Below are 19800 nucleotides of genomic sequence, written 5' to 3' on the forward strand. Positions count from 1 at the left end.
TCATCCGCATTGCATCATCATGTTTTCAAAACTTCCATCCGTCTGGGTTTCCCCAGTTCCGCCCGTTGTCCGTTCTGAGCCCAGACACACTTGCACGCGCTCGCGGCACGTCCGAAATATTATTTTATAAGTGGCCGGAAAATGTTCTCGGATTGGGTTGAAAGTTGGCATGTGGTCTTATTATAGTGTAGATAGACCGCCTGTCAAGTTTCATCGCATTCGGAGTTCGTTTGATAGCCCAACCGTTAAACTATAGCGACAATATAGTCGGTCAAATCGTCGGACGTTTTCGGTCTCCGGAAACAGTCGTCGGGCCTCTCTCTCTTCTCTTCTCTCAGCCTGAGGCCTTCTGCACAGTCCACTACCTACCGCCGGGCCTAACCTAACCTCTCTCGTCATCCCGCGGCCCTCCTCGCGCGCGCGCCCGAAAGCTGTCCCGGACCCGAACCGGGCTGTCGTCACCGTTGGATCCGGATCATCCCCAAACGTCTACAAAACATCTACGTTTTGTTTATTGGACTTCCTAACCTATATTTTCTCTGCTGTCCGATTTAGGTAGGGCTTCCATTAGTCTGCATATAGACCCACTCACTATATAAACCAGCAACCCTAAAACCTAGGAGTTTGCCCCATCGCCGCCGCCATCTGACCAAATCCCCCCTTGGGATCTTCCCTGCCCGATCCAACCCACCAACCAGCGCAACCCCCTCCTTGCTCGATCCCTCGTGCCCGAGGAACCAGCGTGCCCGAGCCACCTCGCCGGAGTAGTAGCAACAACCGGCGACCGCGCTGCCTCCACCTCGTCCTCAACCCCGCGGCCGCCGGATCCCCTGCGTGCCTCCACCTCGAACCACCTCGCTTCCCTGTTCCCGAGCGCCTCGGCCTTCCCCTTGAGCCAGAGCTCGCCGTCGTTGGTGAACATCAGCAGCAACTAAGGCCCGCTGCGTTTTCCCCTCTATTTCCTTCTTGTCCTTCCCCTTCCCCTGTCTCTCCCTCACATCTCTCCCTCTCTCTGCAGGAGACCGCCGTCGCGCCCTCTGCCATGGAGCTCGCCTCCATCGTCAGCAGCAGCCCTGAGCATCGATCTGAGTCGTCGTCGGCGCGCCACTGTCGGAGCACCAACAGGCCTTGTCAAGCGCCCCTGCATCCCTTGTCGTGCCCCGTCTCTCCTGCCTCGCCTTCAAGCCCTGCCATCCCCACCGACGACCAAGTCCAGCGCTGCTGCCTGCGCCCTCTGCCTCTACCAGGACGTCGCCGCCTCTACCTCGACCCCCGCCCAGATTCGCGCCGCTCCGTCGCCACGTCTCCGGCCACTGCCCGCCGGAGCTGCGTCTCCCTGTGCCTGCAACCGCGTCGCGCCTCTGCTTTATTTGAGCAGAGGAGCTCGAACCGCTGCCCTGCTCGTCTCGATTCAGCGAGACCGGGCCAGCCTCCTCGTGCCCGCGTGGGTCGCAACCTCCAGCGAGGCCCAGCGCGTCCCTCTCCTCTCCGTAGTGGGCCTCAGCCCAGGGTGAGCAGCCCCCGCTCCTGTGCACTTTTGGGGCCGGCCAGATTCGGCCCAGTTCCTGTTTTTTTTCAGATCTGTGTTTAAGCCATTTATCCTGAGACTGAAGTTTTACAGAAAAGTCCTCCTAGTTCATGCATAACATAACTCTCAAACCGTGCATCGGATGGAAATGATTTATATATGTAACTTGACTAGAATATCATCTAGTTTCACAATATCCAACTTTCATGCATGTTTGAGGTGTTTAACTTGCTGTTTGCTTTAATTTTCTTAAATAACATGCTAAAATGATTTAATTCATAACTAAATAACCGTAACTCGGTTTGTAACAAACTTTATATGTAAATGGGGTGAAAAAATGCCTAGTTTAACATGGTGACCTCACTTTGCATGTTTAACAACCCTAAAATTGTGTTTAGGGAAGAACGGTGCCAAACCTAATATATGCATATGGGGATTTACCGGAATTGTTGTTCGTTGCTTCCGGCCTCATTTAACCTTGACTAGATAGGTAGTTTTACTTTGCTTCACCCTCTTGCCATGTTTAACAACATTTAATATTGTTGGGTACATAAACGAGATCGAACTAAATAACTTGTCGTGGTGTTTCGTCAATATGCAACTCATTGCATAGTGAGCTCCACTTAATTTGTAGAATTGCTTGTGCACTTTACCATGCCATGCTTCATTAAACCGGACATGCATCATACTTGATTGTGCATCATGCCATGTTCATGTCATGGTCGTTTACTATGTTGTTTGCTTCTTTCCGGTGTTGCTTCTTCGGATTGGTTCCGATAACGTCGTGTGAGTGAGGATCCGGTCAACTACGTCCGTTTGTCTTCTTCATGGACTCGTTCTTCTTCCTTGCGGGATTTCAGGTAAGATGACCATACCCTCGAAATCACTTCTATCTTTGCTTGCTAGATGCTCGCTCTTTTTCTATGCCTATGTTGCGATACCTACCACTTGCTTATCATGCCTCCCATATTGTTAAACCAAGCCTCTAACCCACCTTGTCCTAGCAAACCGTTGTTTGGCTATGTTACCACTTTGCTCAGCCCCTCTTATAGCGTTGTTAGTTGCAGGTGAAGATTGAAGTTTGTTCCTTGTTGGAACATGGAGATGTTGTTCCTTGTTGGAACATGTTTACTTGTTGGGATATCACAATATCTCTTATCTAATTAATGCATCTATATACTTGGTAAAGGGTGGAAGGCTCGGCCTTATGCCTGGTGTTTTGTTCCACTCTTGCCGCCCTAGTTTCCGTCATATCGGTGTTATGTTCCCAGATTTTGCGTTCCTTACGCAGTTGGGTTATAATGGGAACCCCTTGACAGTTTGCTTTGAATAAAACTCCTCCAGCAAGACCCAACCTTGGTTTTACCATTCGCCACCTAGCCTTTTCTTTTCCCTTGGGAGTCACGCTCTCGAGGGTCATCATTATTTTAACCCTCCCGGGCCAGTGCTCCTCTGAGTGTTGGTCCACCTTGTCAGCCGCCGGTGGCCACCAGGGGCAACTCTGGGCTGGCCTACCGGAAGTTTGGACAATCCGGTGTGCCCTGAGAACGAGATATGTGCAGCTCCTATCAGGATTTGTCGGCACATTCGGGTGGCTTTGCTGGTCTTGTTTTACCATTGTCGAAATGTCTTGTAACCGGGATTCCGAGTCTGATCGGGTCTTCCCGCTAGAAGGAATATCCTTCTGACCGTGAGAGCTTGTGATGGGCTAAGTTGGGACACCCCTGCAGGGTTTTGAACTTTCGAAAACCATGCCCGCGGTTATGGGCAGATGGAAATTTGTTAATGTCCGGTTGTAGAAAACCTGAAGTTGACCTTAATTAAAATACATCAACCGCGTGTGTTACCGTGATGGTCTCTTTCCGGCGGAGTCCGGGAAGTGAACACAGTGTTGGAGTTATGCTTGACGTAGGTTGTTCTAGGATCACTTCTTGATCATAGTTTCACAGTCGTGCTTTGCCTTTTCTTCTCGCTCTCTTTTACGTACATGTTAGCCACCATATATGCTAGTCGCTTGCTGCAGCTCCACCTCATACCTTTTACCTTACCCATAAGCTTAAATAGTCTTGATCGCGAGGGTGTGAGATTGCTGAGTCCCCGTGACTCACAGATACTTCCAAAACCAGTTTGTAGGTGCCGGTGATACCGAGCAGGTGACGCAACCAAGCTCAAGAAGGAGCTCGATGAAGATCTTGTCCTTTGAGTTGTTTCGTTCTAGTTGATCAGTAGTGGAGCCCAGTTGGGGTCGATCGGGTATCTGTGTAGCATTTGGGGTAGTCTTCTTCTATTTTGGTTCCGTAGCCGAACCTTGTTTGTAACTGGTTGATGTAATGTTTTATTCATGTAATTGTGTGAAGTGGCGAGTGTAAGCCAGCTATGTATCTCTTTCCCTTATGTATTACATGGGTTGTGTGAAGATTACCTCACTTGCGACATTGCTTTCAATGCGGTTATGCCTCTAAGTCGTGCTTCGACACGTGGGAGATATAGCCGCATCGAGGGCGTGACATACATCCTATCCGGGCGAATCTGCGCCAACGATCTTCACCAACTGTTCTTCCGCTGCAACACCAAGTTAGTAACAATTATATCTAACCTTGTATATATCTTCATAGTGAACTTGGGCTTGTACGTAAGTCGGTTTATTTCTCTACTACGTTACCCAACTATCTGACCTCAACTGGACTTGTCCAACTGCAACCATACTCCACCTCACGTTGTGTCAACCCAGCACACCACTGTGCATTGGTCGATGCCTTGTAAAACATGATCCATGTATGACACACTCCAGGCTCCACTGCCATACACACTCCAAACCCTTGCAACATATTTGACCCATCAGAAAAATGTTCCATGCAAATCTGATCCCATCGGAAACCAGCTGCACAATTCTTTCTTGTCCCCATTTGTCGGCAGCTTATGTATATGCGTATACCCTTTTTCTTCATAAATCTATTGCCCGCCTATAGTCATATCATCACATACGTGTCTTACATCAATGCATGTGTAAAAAATGTCTATCAGTGTTCATCACTCATTCAAGAAATGTTTATCAGTGTAAAACATGTTTGCTCAACTTTTAGAAAATGTTTGAACCATCCAAAAAATGTACGTGCTTAAAAAAAGTTACGTGTTTCAAATAAATGTATGTGATATTTTGTACAAATGTTACATGTTTAAAAAATAATATTTTAATTCAAAACAATATTTCATCTGGTTAAAAAAATGTACGTTCACTTTATGAATTTTTCCCGTGCATCGGAATATGCGTGTGACAATTTTTACAAAATTGTACAATGTCAATATTTTTTTCACAATGTTTCAAAAGACTATTAAATATTATTCAACAAAATTGTTTCAACATATATTTTAAACATCTTTAAAATGTATTTAGTTTTTAAAAAACATGTATTTGAGAAATAATGTGTTTGAAAATTTTTAAACCTGTAGAAAATTAGATGTATATGAAAAAATACATCATATGTGAAAAAAATTAGACATCCAAATATATATTTGAAAAAATTTATATGTATTTGAAAAATATTAAACATGTATAAAATGACTTAATGTATATGAAAAATGTACAATATGTATTAAAAAGTTAGACATGTGTTTGAAAAAAGGAAATAGGAACAAAGGTAACAAACAAAATTTGAAGAAAGAAATAAAGAAAACCGAAGAAAAAGATAAAGATAAAAAAGGAAAAAAAAGCAAAGAAAAATATAGATAACAAATGAAAGCCATACAAAACATTAGCTACCAAGAAAAAAAAACCGCAAGAAAAAAAACTCACGCCACAGCTACAGCAATGGACCGACTTAGTAACGCGCTCGCCAGAGGAGAGTAGGGGCTTTGTTTCTCAAATAGCTCCGGTATGACCCCACTACACAATTTCCTATGAACTGGGCGCTTATGACACCAGTGGCATTCTTTCCTGTGAACTGGCGCCCATGCCTGAATCGGTCACACACATAAAGCGTTGGCCCATCTTAGGCAGCGAGCGGGATCTCGAAGCAAGTAGTTAACGAGCGCTTCTTCGGGAGCCTCGCAACGATCAGCGTCACTTGGCGTGCTTTCAGTCATTCGCCACGTGTCGCGCTCTGGACGCTTCCTTCGAATTTTATTTTTATCTTTTTGCACGTGTTTTCGATTTTTTAAACGGTTTTTTTCATGGTTTTTTTACGTTTCGGTTTTCCTCTAGTCTTCCTTAGTTTTTTGATAAAAAAAATTTCAAAAAAAATTACGCGAAAAAAAATGCATTTTCTTTTTTTGCAAAAGTCACGGTTTTTTCCACAAGAGCCACGGTTGTGCTTTAACGAGAGTCACGGCCGTGCCTTTCGGAAACGGAAAAAAACACGATTTCTGTTTTTTTTTCTTTCGCGAGAGTCACGGTTTTGTTTCCGCGAGAGGTACAGTTGTGCTTTCGCGAGAGTCACGGCCGTGCCTCTCGAAAAGGGGAAAACAAACTCATTTTCTGTTTTTTTTCTTTCGCGAGAGTCACGATTTTGCTTTCGCGAGAGGCCTCTCAGAAAGGGAAAAAAATACGCGTTTTCTGTTTTTTTTTCTTTCGCGAGAGTCACGGTTTTGATTCTGCGAGAGGCACAGTTGTGCTTTCGCGAGAGTCACGGCCGTGCCTCTCGGAAACAAAAAAAACGCATTTTTCCTTCCATGAGAGTCACGGTTTTGCTTCCACTAGAGGCACGGGTGTGATTTCGCGAGAGGCACGGGCATGCCTCTTTTGAAATGGGAAAAAACTGTGCTTTCAGTTCGGTTTTTTTGTCCGGTTTTTTCGTCTGGTTTTTTTTTGTGAAAATAAAGTTTGTCAAAACTTATCAACATGGGATCTAGTTTTAAAGATCTTGACATGAGAAATCCAATAATGAAAACGGTTCGAGATTTAGACGCACGGTTTAAAAGATAAAACGTTGTGAATAAATGGATCTAGGAAAAAGGGAAACTCCTAGGTTGCGACAAGTCACGTGTTATATGTGCACCACTTATTACGACCTGAAAAAATAAAATATTCTTTGCAATGAGTATTCCTTTGATTTCGGCGGAATTTCATCCGGTTTTGGGAAGCTTCCAAGAGCTCCTATAGGACGCTTTTACCGTCAGATCAAGGAACTGGCGCCCAAGCCACACCTGGTGGGCCGGCCAAGGAACACGCAAGGCATTTAGAGCAAATTTCAACGGGCCGACCTAAACGAACGGTAATTTCGTTCGTCTTTTGTTTATTTGAATTGGCCGCTCGTCCAGCGTCCGTCCTGTTTTTTATATGGATTGGCAGCGCGTCCAACGCGCTGACCCATATGTGCAGGCGTGGCCGGTTGGCCGCCTAATTTTGCATTGCATTCAACATATTGTGAAATAAAAATTTAACAAACAAAATAGACCACCTAAATAAATAGTATAGTTACAGGCCAAATAAAAATAAAAATGTTTCACATAATTTTACAAACGAATAAAAGAAGATACATTTATTGGTTACCAACATGAGTCCACATATGCTCAACCAAATCATTTTGCAGTTGCACGTGAGTTTTCCAATCACGCATGTCTTCATGAAACTGAGTGAACTGCTTAAATGTTGCCGCTACTCCATGCTCAAGCACAACATTTTCACCCTGAAACTGAAAGCCTTGATCGTACAGACGTTCCGGGCGCTCGTCTTCTACGATCATATTGTGCATGATCACACAAGCAGTCATCACCTCCATAGTTTCTGCGTGCTCCAAGTATTAGTAGGATACCGAACGATGCCCCATCGAGATTGCAAAACACCAAAGGCACGCTCGACATCCTTTCTAGCACTCTCTTGCTCTTGGGCAAATCTTTTCCTTTTCTCTCCAACAGGGTTGGGTATTGTCTTTACAATAGTGGTCCACTGGGGATAGATACCGTCACCCAAATAGTACCCTTTGTCGTAGTTGTGGCCGTTGACAGTAAAGTTCACCGTTGGGTTGTTGCCTTCGGCAAACCTAACAAACACCGGCGAGCGCTAAAGCACGTTGATATTATTGTGTGATCCAGCCATGCCAAAGAAAGAGTGCCAGATCCAGAGATCTTGAGACGCCAGAGGCCTCTAGTATGACAGTGCAAGCCCTGACATGTCCCTTATACCGTCCTTGCCAAGTAGAAGGGCAGTTCTTCCACTCCCAGTGCATGCAGTTTATACTGCCAAGCATCTCCGGGAAGCCCCTGCTAGTATTCATCGCCAACAAACGGGTTGTACCTACAGCTGTCGGCTCTCTCAAGTACTCAGGGCCAAACACAGCAATCATAGCCTTGCAGAACTTATACAGGGACTTTAGGCATGTAGACTCGCTCATACGGACATACTCGTCAATGAGATCACTGGGCACTCCGTATGCAAGTATTCGGATGGCAGCAGTGCATTTCTGATAAGAGGAGAAACCAATCTTGCCAACGGCATCCTCTTTGCACTCGAAGTAGTCATCATAGCCGACCACTCCCTCTCTAATATGGTTGAAAACATGCCTACTCATATGGAACCGGCGGCGAAATTTGTGATGTTTGAACAATGGGTTTGTTGTATCAAAGTAGTCCTTCCAGAGAAGGAAATGCCCGCTCTCTCGGTTACGATTCAACGCCGAAAGGTGGCCCGGAATGGAGCCACGGAACAACGCCCGCTGGTTGTTGAGGTGGTGATGGACCAACACGACAGCCAATATCTCCTCCCCGTCGTCGGACGATGAATCGTCGGAGTCGCAAATGAAATTATGGAAAAAGAACTCGTCGGCGGAGTCCATTTTCATACATTGACAAACTGTCGAACAGCTTGCGGGCGTCGAAGAAAGAGACGGCCGGCGAGGGGAGACGCGGCGCCCACAGACCAGCTAGCTGCGTTGCCGGCGTCTGACGAGTGTGACGGCATCCGACGAGCGTGCCGGTCGTATGTGGCGGGGCCGGCGAGGCGTCTTCTTGGTCGCGGGGCGGCTGTGCGGTGGGGAAACCGGCGGCGGGAACTAGTTTGCTCACCGGCGGCGGTGGGCGGCTGGGGGCAGGGGCGGCGTTGCTGGGCGAATGTGGAGGCGGCGGCAGCTGGAAAAGTCGCCGCAAAAATAGGCGGCGGCGTCGGTGACGGAGGAGGCGGGGGACGAGGGTTGCTTGTTGGTCGGGGAAGGGAGGCCAATGTGTCACAGACCAGCAGGCCTAGGGACAGAAGTAGGCGACCGCACGCGCGTCCGTCGCATGTCCGTGCCGACGCAAATCAGACTCAAAAATGGACCGGGAATAGGTCACCCACGGACGAAAAACGGACACGTGTCCGTTTGAATTGGCGCATTGGGCCGTCTTTTCTGTCCGTGCCGATTCAAACAGACGACCGTGGACAAAACGGGTCGCTCCATTAAAGTTGCTCTTATAGCGCGAAAAACTTCTCAAAAACATAGCTCCTGCGAGGATTCGAGCTCGAGCCATTCAGATACGATGCACGTTGCCTAACCACTAGAGTTACTAGGCGCTAATTAATGATTTAAACGCGAACAATACCAGAACAAACTGTAGCATCACTATTTATTGCATATACATTTTAGAAAAAGATGTGATTTTTTCATTAAAAAAATGTGAACAACTTTTGAAAGTTCACATATTAAAAAAGAAGTTGCAAGAAAAAAGTTTATGTATTAAAAAAAAGTTCAATGATTTCAGAAAAAAGATCGCAAAATTTGGAAAAAGTTCATCCATTTTCAGAAAAAAAATCACAAATTTGAAGAAAATGTTAATCGGTTTTTTAAAAGTGCATGATTTTGAAAAAAAATGTTCGTCGATTTGAAAAAAGTTCACAAAATTAGCAAAAAAGTTTGTGGATTTTGATAAAAATAGTTCATTGAATTTGAAACAAGTTCATCAATTCGAAAATTTGTTTATAATTTTTTTAAATAAAATCATCAACAATTGAAAAAGAAAGTTCAGGGATTATCTAAAAATGTCCACAAAAATTGGAAAAATTTCATAGAATTTGAAAAACTTTATCGAATTTTAAAAAAATCACCAATTTGAAGAACAAGTTCACATGTTTGAAACAATTCATCGATCCAGGAAGAAGAAGATACAGAAAATGAAAAGGCAAAAAAAGGAAGAAGAAAAAAGAAAACGAACAAAAATAAAAATGAAAAAGGAAAAAGGTGCGAAGAAGAGGAAGAAAAGATTGTAAATCACCAGATTCTGTTTGGTGGCACGGTGTTTACACCAGTGTACAAAATATAGGAGGTCGCTGTTTCTATTCGTCTGCAGCGCAAGCTTTTTTTGCGGATATAAAACATGGAAAGAAAAAACTGCATGGGCCCTTATTGTGTATTTTACAAATGGGTGCCTGAAGCATCAAATAGGATTCGCCAAGTTTCCCAGCTGAATTTTTCTTTTTTCGTTTTGGTTTTACTGTATTGGGTCTTCTCTAGTTTTTTGGTTTGCTTTTATGTTTTCCCTTTATATATTTATTTTCATTTGATTTTTCTATTTTTCTGAAATGTGTTTTTTTACAAATTCGACTTTTAAGAAATCCTAAGTTTTTCCTTTTTTCTTATTTATTTAAAATTTTGCAGAACAAATACATATTTTGGACTCTTTGTAAAAATATGAACTGTTTTTTTCGTATTATTGATTTATTTTCCAATTTAGATGAACTTTGTTTCGAAGTTATTTTTTATTTCACTATTTTTTAAATTTTGGTGAACTATATTATATTTTCCAAACTTTTTACCAAATTTGTTAACTTTTTCCCTTTTTTGAACTTTTTCCAATATTGTGAAAAAAAATCAATAGTCAACAGTCAACTTGTTGGCAACCAAGCTGTCAGCTCGCAAAAAACCCAAGTCAGGAAAGTGTAGATAAGCCAGCCGACGAGCGACAAGCGTCACAGGCCCTGTTTAAGCGCCTTCTTCCTCTACCGCAAGAACTATATATTGTGCTTATCATGCGAGTACCTACCGTCTTTATTGAAGGATTTCGCGTGTCCATTCAATAATGGCGCTCGTACGCGCTTGTAGTTTTCGCTGCAGTTTTTATTTTTCTTTATTTTTGTTTTTCTTTCGGTTTCTTTGTTTTTTATCGGGTTCCTTAGTTTTTATTGGCTTTCAGTGTTTTTCCTTTCATTTATTTTCATGTTTCCTTGATTTTCTTTGTTTCTTTCTTAAACTTCACTTGGTTTTCTAATTTCTTTTTTTCCTTTTTGTTTTGTTGTGTTCGTTTTTCTTTGTATCTTTCTTAGATTTCACTGTTATCCATTCTTTTGCATGGATTTTATTCCATTTTAGTTTTTCCCTTTCCTTTTGTGTTTCCCTTGTTTTGGGGGTTTCTTTGTTTTGCTTTATTTGTTTTTGTGGTTTTCACCTGTTTTTTTCTCTCTGTTTTCACATTTAATAGTAACATTTTATTAGCTATGTTACACATTTATTTAAATACATGAAACATTTTTTGTGTACATGTCGAATATTTTTAAAATACATGATTAATTTTTTTTCCAAACTTATATTTTTATGGACACTTTTTTCATATGCACAGTACATTTTTCAAGTACACCAGGAATAATTTCTGTATATACACATTTAAAATTTTCAATAACATGATTAACAAATTTTAAAACATTTTCTATGTCTACTTTTCCCATCAACATTGTAAAACAATTATACATTAGCAACATTTTTGTATAAACATTTAACCATTTTTCAAATACATGATTACATTTTTTCTTTGATATATTTTTTCATATATATTATACAATTTTCATATACGTTAGACACATTTTTCAATCCATGTTTAATACTTTTGAAATGTGAGATTAACATTTTCAGTTTTGTCTATAAAGTGATTTTTATTATATATATATATAATTTTTCAAAATACAAGCATACATAAAAACTAAAGCATGAAACAAATGCAAACTGTGAACAAAATAGACAACCCTAACTAATCAGCACACACCCGAGATGGGGCCAACTACCGATCACGATAGGTGGGATGCGTGGCCCATGTATGAGTGCTGCGGGTGAAAGCGGGCAGTGGCGCCCCTCGGCCTAGGGGTGCTACGAGAGACGGCGAGGTTGAGGCCTGAGTTGGCCCGTCGCTAGAGGGCCATGTACACCCTCCCAGGCGGGAGCTCCTAGCTGACGCTCGCGTGCGTCAAAACGAGCAGCTTCCGCAGAAGGATTCGCGCCAAACGGGCCGGCCCATTCCCACGAGCGAACCTAAAAGAGAAATGCCACGAAATAAAATGTGGTGTGGCGTTCGACAGTCGAACCCGAGACACATCGACACAAACAAGCCTTGCTCGCCACTGCACTAGCGACTGACCATATGTTAAAGTACAGCGCTCAAATGTATCTATTATGTATAGAGGTAGATTTGTCTTTTAATCATTCCTTCAAGAAATGAATGACGTTTTTTCCAACAAAATTTTAAAACGTGATCGAACATTTTGCGATGTACGCTTCAAATATACTTTTGTGAAAATACGCCAAACAATTTCTAACTATACAATCTAAATTTTTGTGATATATTATGCACAAATTTTAAATCTACATTGAACATTTTTGTAATATACGTTGAACTATTTTTAACTACACATTGAACAATTTTTCTATATACATTGAACAAATATTAAATACACTTTGAACATTTTTTTATATATGTTGAACAATTTCAAAATTGTAAACAAATTTTTAAAAAAAGTGAACAAAAATTTATATCCACGGACAAATTTTGAAATCATGAACAAAATTTGGAATTCAAACAATTTTCTTAAAACAAAGTACAAAAGTAAAACGAAAAAGGATAAAATGAAAGAAACAGAAAAAAGGAAACAAAAGTTAAAAAAAGAAACAAAAACAAAAACAGAAACAGAAAAAGGAAACAAAAGGTAAAAAAAGAAACAGGAAAAACGGAAAAACTAAAAAAAACGGTTCAAGGAACCTACTAGAAGGTTCCCAAAACCAGGTCTCGCTCGAACGAAGTGGGCCGGCCCGTGCGCCTCGTTCGCTCGCTTCGCTTCAGCGAAGCAGCGATGAATGGACGCACGCGGGCGTCATATAGGATCTGCCCTCCCAGGCCTATTAACCTTCTCTAGGGCTTGGTTCCATGAAAGTCGTGGCTTTGACTTGACTTGGACATTGGGCCACCAAGCGCCGCCGCGTGCGAGCTGCTATATCGTCTTGTACCCCATGCAAATCATTTGCACCTTGTCAACCGCTGACAAGTGATGCACTGCATGTGTGCCACTTGTCACAACAAGTCAATTTCCTTTTCGTTGAATCGTTTATTCAAAATATTTTATATCTAGAGCTGTACGTCCAAATCCTAAATCTTTTTCGCAGTTGGATTTCTCAGGTCGAGAGCTTCGAAATTAGATCTCATGTTAATAGGTTTCGTCAAATTTTTTTTTACGAAAACCCCGAAAAAAGCCGAAAGAAAGAAAACAGAACCAGAAGCACGATTACTTTCACTTTTTTCCCTTTCCAAGAGGCGCAACTATGCTTCTCACTTAAGCTAATATGTGGCTCTAAAAAGAAAAAATAAACGTGTTTTCCCTTTCAGAGAGGCACAACGGTGCTTCTGGCGAAAGAAAATTTGTGCCTCCATGAGAAGTAAATCTATGATACTAGTGGAAGCAAAAAAAAATGAAAATATGTTTTTTCTCTTTCCGAGAGGCACAATTATGTTTCTAATGCAAATCGGTGCCTCCATAAGAAGCGCTTCTCGTTGAAGCAAAACAACACCTTTTTTCCAAGAGGCGCAGTTGTGCTTCTTGTGGAAGAAAATCTTACGAAGCTGAAAGATCACACAAAAAAATCATTTTTGTTCTCCAAATCCTGGGAAACCCGGGTGAAAACTGAAAAGTAAAAAAAAGGGGATCATCTATAACCTAAAAACGCGTATAGAAAATTTTATAAAACCCAAGGAAGAACCCAGCACAAGGCACGTGACGACAGTTGGACGCACCACTTGGCGCGCTCGCAACCCAAAAAAATAACACTTGCGGGTCTCTCGCAAGGGGCACCCCTTGACTAGTTGCTCTCCAATAACGTGCTTGCGAGCATTAAGGACGGAACGATAGTGAGCGTCGGGTGGCTAGCCCAATGCCATGGATCGCAAGCGTAGGTTCAATTTTGCGGTTTTTTCTTTTGTTTCTTTTTAACAACATCAAAATACAAAAAGCATTCATTTTCCCCAGAAATCCTAAAAAAATCATTTATATTTTTTAAATCATGAATTTGGAAAATCTGCCTGTTTAAAAAAATCATGAATTCAAAAAAGTTCATGAATTTTACAAAATGTTATGGATTGAGAAAAATGTTACTGAATTACAGAATTGTTCATGATTAAAAGAAGTTCTCCCATATAAAAAATGTTCACGGATTCGAAATTTTTCAAGGATTTGGTTGTGAATTCAAAATTTGTGGAGGATTTTAAAAATGATTGTGCATTTGTGAAATTGTTCAAGAATTAAAAAATTGTTAACGAATTATAAATCTATTCATGAATTTGAAAAATGTTCGTTAATTTGAAAAAAAAATCATGAGTTTGAAATATTTTCATGAATATAAAAAGTGTTCTTGAATTTTGAAAGTTGGTGAACAATTTTTCAATTTCAGAACCTTTTCTTTTATTTTGAACAATTTTTAAAGCATCAACAAATTTTTTATATGAGAGGAGTTGGACATTTTTCTTTTGTTTCTTTTTAACAACATCAAAATACAAAAAGCATTCATTTTCCCCAGAAATCCTAAAAAAATCATTTATATTTTTTAAATCATGAATTTGGAAAATCTGCCTGTTTAAAAAAATCATGAATTCAAAAAAGTTCATGAATTTTACAAAATGTTTATGGATTGAGAAAAATGTTACTGAATTACAGAATTGTTCATGATTAAAAGTTCTCCTATATAAAAAATGTTCACGGATTCGAAATTTTTCAAGGATTTGGTTGTGAATTCAAAATTTGTGGAGGATTTTAAAAATGATTGTGCATTCGTGAAATTGTTCAAGAATTAAAAAAATGTTAATGAATTATAAATCTATTCATGAATTTGAAAAATGTTCGTTAATTTGAAAAAAAAATCATGAGTTTGAAATATTTTCATGAATATAAAAAGTGTTCTTGATTTTGAAAGTTGGTGAACAATTTTTCAATTTCAGAACCTTTTCTTTTATTTTGAACAATTTTTAAAGCATCAACAAATTTTGAAATTCTGACCATTTTCTAGAGAGACGATTAGTATCCTCATATAAAGACTCCGCCCGGCTTCGTGGACTATCATGGCTTTCGCCCCGCGCTCCCGCCTCACACTTCGGCGCCCATCGCCGATGTCGTCGCTCGCGCCGCAGATCCCCCCCCCCCCCACCCCCCCCCCCCCCCCCCCGCCCAACAGTTGCAGCTTCACGGGAGACCCCGGCTGCCGGAGCGTCCGGGACATCCGTGACGGCCGCGTCCTCCTTGACCGTGGCCCGAAACGCGAGAAGGGCTCAGTCCTCTTCCCGGAGCTTGCGGTGTGCGACCCGTTGCACCGGCGATACCGCCTCCTCCCCCGGATCCCTGACGACCTTGCCCTGTTGGCGAGGGACGCACTTGATCTGACTTATTCCCCGAAGCGCCGCTGCGAGGTCGTCCTCGTCCCCGCCATCAAGGAAGGGGAAGTGGAACCGGAAGATGAAGAGACGTCATTCCGTGTAGTCTGGATGGCACAGTGCAGGACCAAGCCGATGGCATTCGTTTATTCTTCAACCAGTGGACAGTGGCTAGCCATAGCATCAGAGGGTTGGAGCAATTTGTTAGGTTGTGTGACACCCGTATCTTTGGAATCACGTCTGTTCCAAGCGTGTGATCAAGCCTATGGATGCTTGTACTGGAAGATGTGTGGGCCGGAATTCGGCCTGAAGAATTATCCAAGGGAAGTTATGCTCGTTCTTGACACCATGAGGATGGAGTTTTCTGTTGATGATTTGCCAGCCGGAAGAAGATGGAGGGGCGGAGGCTTTGGTATTGTGGAGGCAGGGAAAGGCAGGCTTGGACTGATTACTCATTCGAATGATGGCACACTAGAGTATATTGTTAGGCAGAAGCAGAACACCGATATGAATGAGTGGCAGATAGAGAAGATAATCCCATTGGCTGAGGGTGACCATACTATCATACGTCTAACTGAGAGGTACTTGCTCCTACTAAGGTCAGACGTGAGGATCGACTTCATGACATTTCAGGTTGAGAGGCTTTATGAGAAATCTGAATGTTTCTCACTAGACGTCAAGACATTTAAGCTTGAGAGGGTGTGTGAGAAAAAAATGTCTCATGTGGGCCCATATACACCAACTTCCCACCATCATTGTCCTCAAGGACAGTATGAAATGGAATAGTTCTCTTGCGCCCTGCCTAGCTAGCTATGCATTTCCTTCATATTTATCGCATAACTTGTCTGATGCTTCATAGTTTGATTTTATTATTTACGTAATTTAGTTGTGGCCCTTTTTTCTTTGTTTGCTTCTTGCCACACTGCTCTGATTTAGCAGGCTTAGAGTCGTTGCTTTTCTTCTTAGTTGCATCATGTTACCATAAATCATGAATTACCTCCCTTTTGACTATGAACATCAAGCTAGATATATGTCCTTAAAGAGAGCGTCTAGTTTTACTGAAATGTTGCTGCATAATGAATGTTTTGTCTGTACCCTGAAGCATGTCGTTACCTATGTGAATTTTGTTTCTTGATATCCTATTTTATAGCCAGCATCCTTGAGCCTGTGCATGTTTTTCTTTGCTATTTCATGATGAAGATTTTGCTCTTACACAAGTTTATTATCACCCCTTAACAAATCTGCAGGTTAGAGAGACAATGCATTTCTTCTTAGTTGCATTACATGATTTTACATCATGAGTTAGCTCGATTTTATTGCTTTTAATCATGAACCTCAAGCGATTCTGTATGTGGTGGTTTATTGTTTTCAGAATGATGCTGCATATTTGAATTAGTATGTAAGTATGTATGCTAGCTAAAGCATTTTGTGTATATATGTGACTGTTCTTGATCTTATGTTTTATAACCAGCAAGCTTGAGTTTATGAATTGTTTTCCTATCCTCGTTAAGATGATTTTGCTATTGCTTTCCTTATCAACCTCTTGCACTGTGACTAGTTGTTTGTTTCTAATGGAATACACACTGTATGTAGGTATTTTATTTTATTTTTGAAACAATGATTTTGTTTTCAATTAGAATGGTACATGCTAATAGTTAACCATTGTTATTATAACTACGTGTCCTCTTTCAGGTTTCAGCACTATAAACTCTTTTTCTTTTAATTATGCCATGCTAAAGTGCTCATCATTGTTTTCATGTTTTCCTTCCATATTTGAAGAAATAGAATTGCCTGGCCTGTGAAGAAAAGGACATCAGTAAGTTCTTCGACAGTATCTATGTCAGTGATGAAAAGCTTCAGAAGGTGTCTTGGTAATTGCATCCTGAAGAGTGAGAGGCGGCGTGGTGCTTCTATTTCTGCTGTGAAAGAAGTGCTTTTCTTCTTCTCTGGTGGAAGTTCTATCCTATAGTACTTTTGTATGAGCTTTGCCTATAACTTTGGTCTCATTTTCTATTATGATCAATAAGGGAGGTTTGTTCCCTTTTGTCATCTTGTTTGTGTTTGGAACAACTTGTTGAACTCTTATCTTATCAGACTAATGCATCGTATGGATTTAAAAAAAAGGTTAAAGGTTATAATTCCTGATGATTTTCTTGGACTGGAGCTCCTTAATTGGTTGATGATAGCGAAATATATTCAATTGGACTTTGTCTTGTGAAGTTCATTGCAATATGTGCTCTATTTATTGCTGCTTGTTAATTGTGCTGGAGAAATGTCTGGACATGAAACATAGGCATGATCTGGTAGGCCAGCAAAAAATTAGATAGGGAAAAAATTATAGAAAAAAAGGAAATATAAGCTAGGCCCAGACGGCTAGCGAATTGCCAGGCAGGGCTGCCCAGATGAAAAGGGAGCTCCTATGCAGCGCTGCAGGCACCCGTTAACGATCCGGCGCCTGCAGCGCTGCAAGCATGGGCCGGCCCACTAGCGTGCTGCCCGAGTTTATTTTTTATTTTTTGTTACGAAAATAAAAATATGAAATCAAAAAGGGTTTATACATTTAAAGAAAAAAGGTTCGTCCATTTGAAAAAAAGTTCATATCTTTAAAAAAGTTTCATCAATTTGAAAAAAAGTTCATTCAAATTGAAAAAAAATTCATCCAATTTAGCAAAAGTTCATTAAATTTGAAAAAGTTCATAGAAATTCAAAAAAAGTTCATGTATTTTTAGAAAAAGTTCGTTGAACTGAAAAAAAAAGTTCATCCATTTTCAAAATGGTGTTCATCAAATTTCAAAAAAATTCATCAATATTCAAAAATGTTCGTCGATATTAAAAAAGTTCATAAATCAGGAAAAAACTGTTGAAATTTCTAAAAGTTCATAGAATTTTCACAAAAAATGTTAACCGGCGCCTAGATGGGCTGGCCCATTTACAGAGGCCACAGGCGCCAGTTAATGAAAATGCACGTTAACTGGCGCCTGTGGCGCCAAATAGGAAATGCCGGATGAAAACACGTTAATCAAATCAATCAGCTGTTTCTTAAAAAAAATCCAAATCAATCCGCTACGCTTCGCTTCGTCAGTTCTTTCGTCTGTTATTTTTTTGCGGGTGTGTATGTTTCGTCTGTTTGTCTTCAAACCATCGCTCGGCGCCTCGGACGCTCGGGATTCAGGATCAGGGGTGCCTTGTTCGTTCTCGCCGCTGCGTGTGGCAGGCTGGCAGCCTGCTGTTGCGTTGTGCGCCCGTGCCGACGACCCGGCCATCCGGCATCGGGTGGCAGCGAGTTCGTCCGGTCTTTCAGAAAATCACAAGTACGTACGTATACATCCATGATTCGTCCCCTCGTTTCAGTGTACATAATTAGGTTTTGATAGTGTACATGATTGGCATTTTAATGTAAAAATTTCTAATTTAGACTTTTTACAAAATACGTATCCGTCCATCCTGAAATTTTGTGTCCTATTAATGCCTAGGGTTCTAATGCATAAGTTTCTAATTCTTTGTATCCTCTTTTGTTCATAATTTTAGAACATTACTACATTAGCCTGCCTTACAATGTGTTCTAAGAAGCATTTGTCGGGTGCTGAAAAAAAAGCAAACTGAAAATTTAAACACTAAAGGGGCCCATGTCGTCAAGTTCGTCCTAGGGCCTTTCGAAACATATGGCCGGCCCTGCTTGTGGAAAACATTTGTGTTATGTTCAGCTTGAACATTATAATTTCTTGGAATGAGACCTGTTGAAATATTAGGGTGGGCCTAGAGGCCGTCTAACAATTTCTGAAAATCTCTAAGGGACATGTGGGTTTAGTTGGCACTAGGTGTAGTGAGAAGTTTAGTCCCACCTCGGAAGTTGGAGAGGAGTTGGACCTCCTTATAAGGGTTTCTTTTCCACATGTGTTTGGAGCTTGAAACTAGAAGAGGCCCTTGCGCACTCCTCCTCCGCCGCCCGCCTCGCTGCGGCGCGGCGCGAGTTGCGGGAATGAGCCGAGCCAAGCTTGTGTGATCATGGCTTTTGGGTTTGTGTTGTTTATAGTTGCCCGTGTCTACTTAGAGTAGATGATATTCTTTCATCCTTTTGATCGGTTACGTTACTGAAACAATGCAAAGCTTGTGTGGCACAAGAAGAACATACTCCATAGTTCCTTGCTTTGTTTGTTTGGGATGCAAATTAACATGTGCTGTCAGTTCTTTTCTTTGTTTTGCTAAAACGAAGAGTTGCTACCTGTGAAAGGCAAGAGAAGGTAATCCTCCAAATAAAATTTGTTTTAAGCTCAACTTTGGTGGCCAGGTCAGGTCAGCGTGGGAAGAGGAAGGTTTTTCGGGCTCAACACAGAGGCGTCACCAAGAGCAAAATGATATCTTGTAGTGAGTGAAGCATGATACATGATGCATTGTTGATAAGTGACGGCTTGGTGTAACAGACTGGCTATTGTGCAGCCTCTCTGTAGTGTTAAACTAGATTTTTTTAGCTGATGGCCAAGTTTCTGTAATGGCACAGTGTTCTCCTTCAATGTGAAATACAAAATGGCAGACATGGTTGTGCAGCAACTGCAGTATGTTTCTTCCCTCGCATTATGTTGCCAAAATTTCTAGCAAAGATTCTCGTGACTTGTCAAAAGTTTGTCTTTTGACTACAAAATGTGAGGGTCTTGATATAATACACAAGACATTCTTGGTGATGTTTATTACTT

General features: G+C 41.4%; 1 pseudogene; it reads left to right on the plus strand.

Annotated features, from left to right (window-relative positions):
* Nucleotides 1-1042: 1042 nt before the first annotated feature.
* Nucleotides 1043-15885, plus strand: LOC147961483 (uncharacterized; annotated as a pseudogene).
* Nucleotides 15886-19800: the final 3915 nt, after the last annotated feature.

This window comes from Triticum urartu, chromosome 7A (genome assembly GCF_056163025.1).
Source record: "Triticum urartu cultivar PI428250 chromosome 7A, HENAU_Tu73, whole genome shotgun sequence".
Classification (NCBI taxonomy): domain Eukaryota; kingdom Viridiplantae; phylum Streptophyta; class Magnoliopsida; order Poales; family Poaceae; genus Triticum; species Triticum urartu.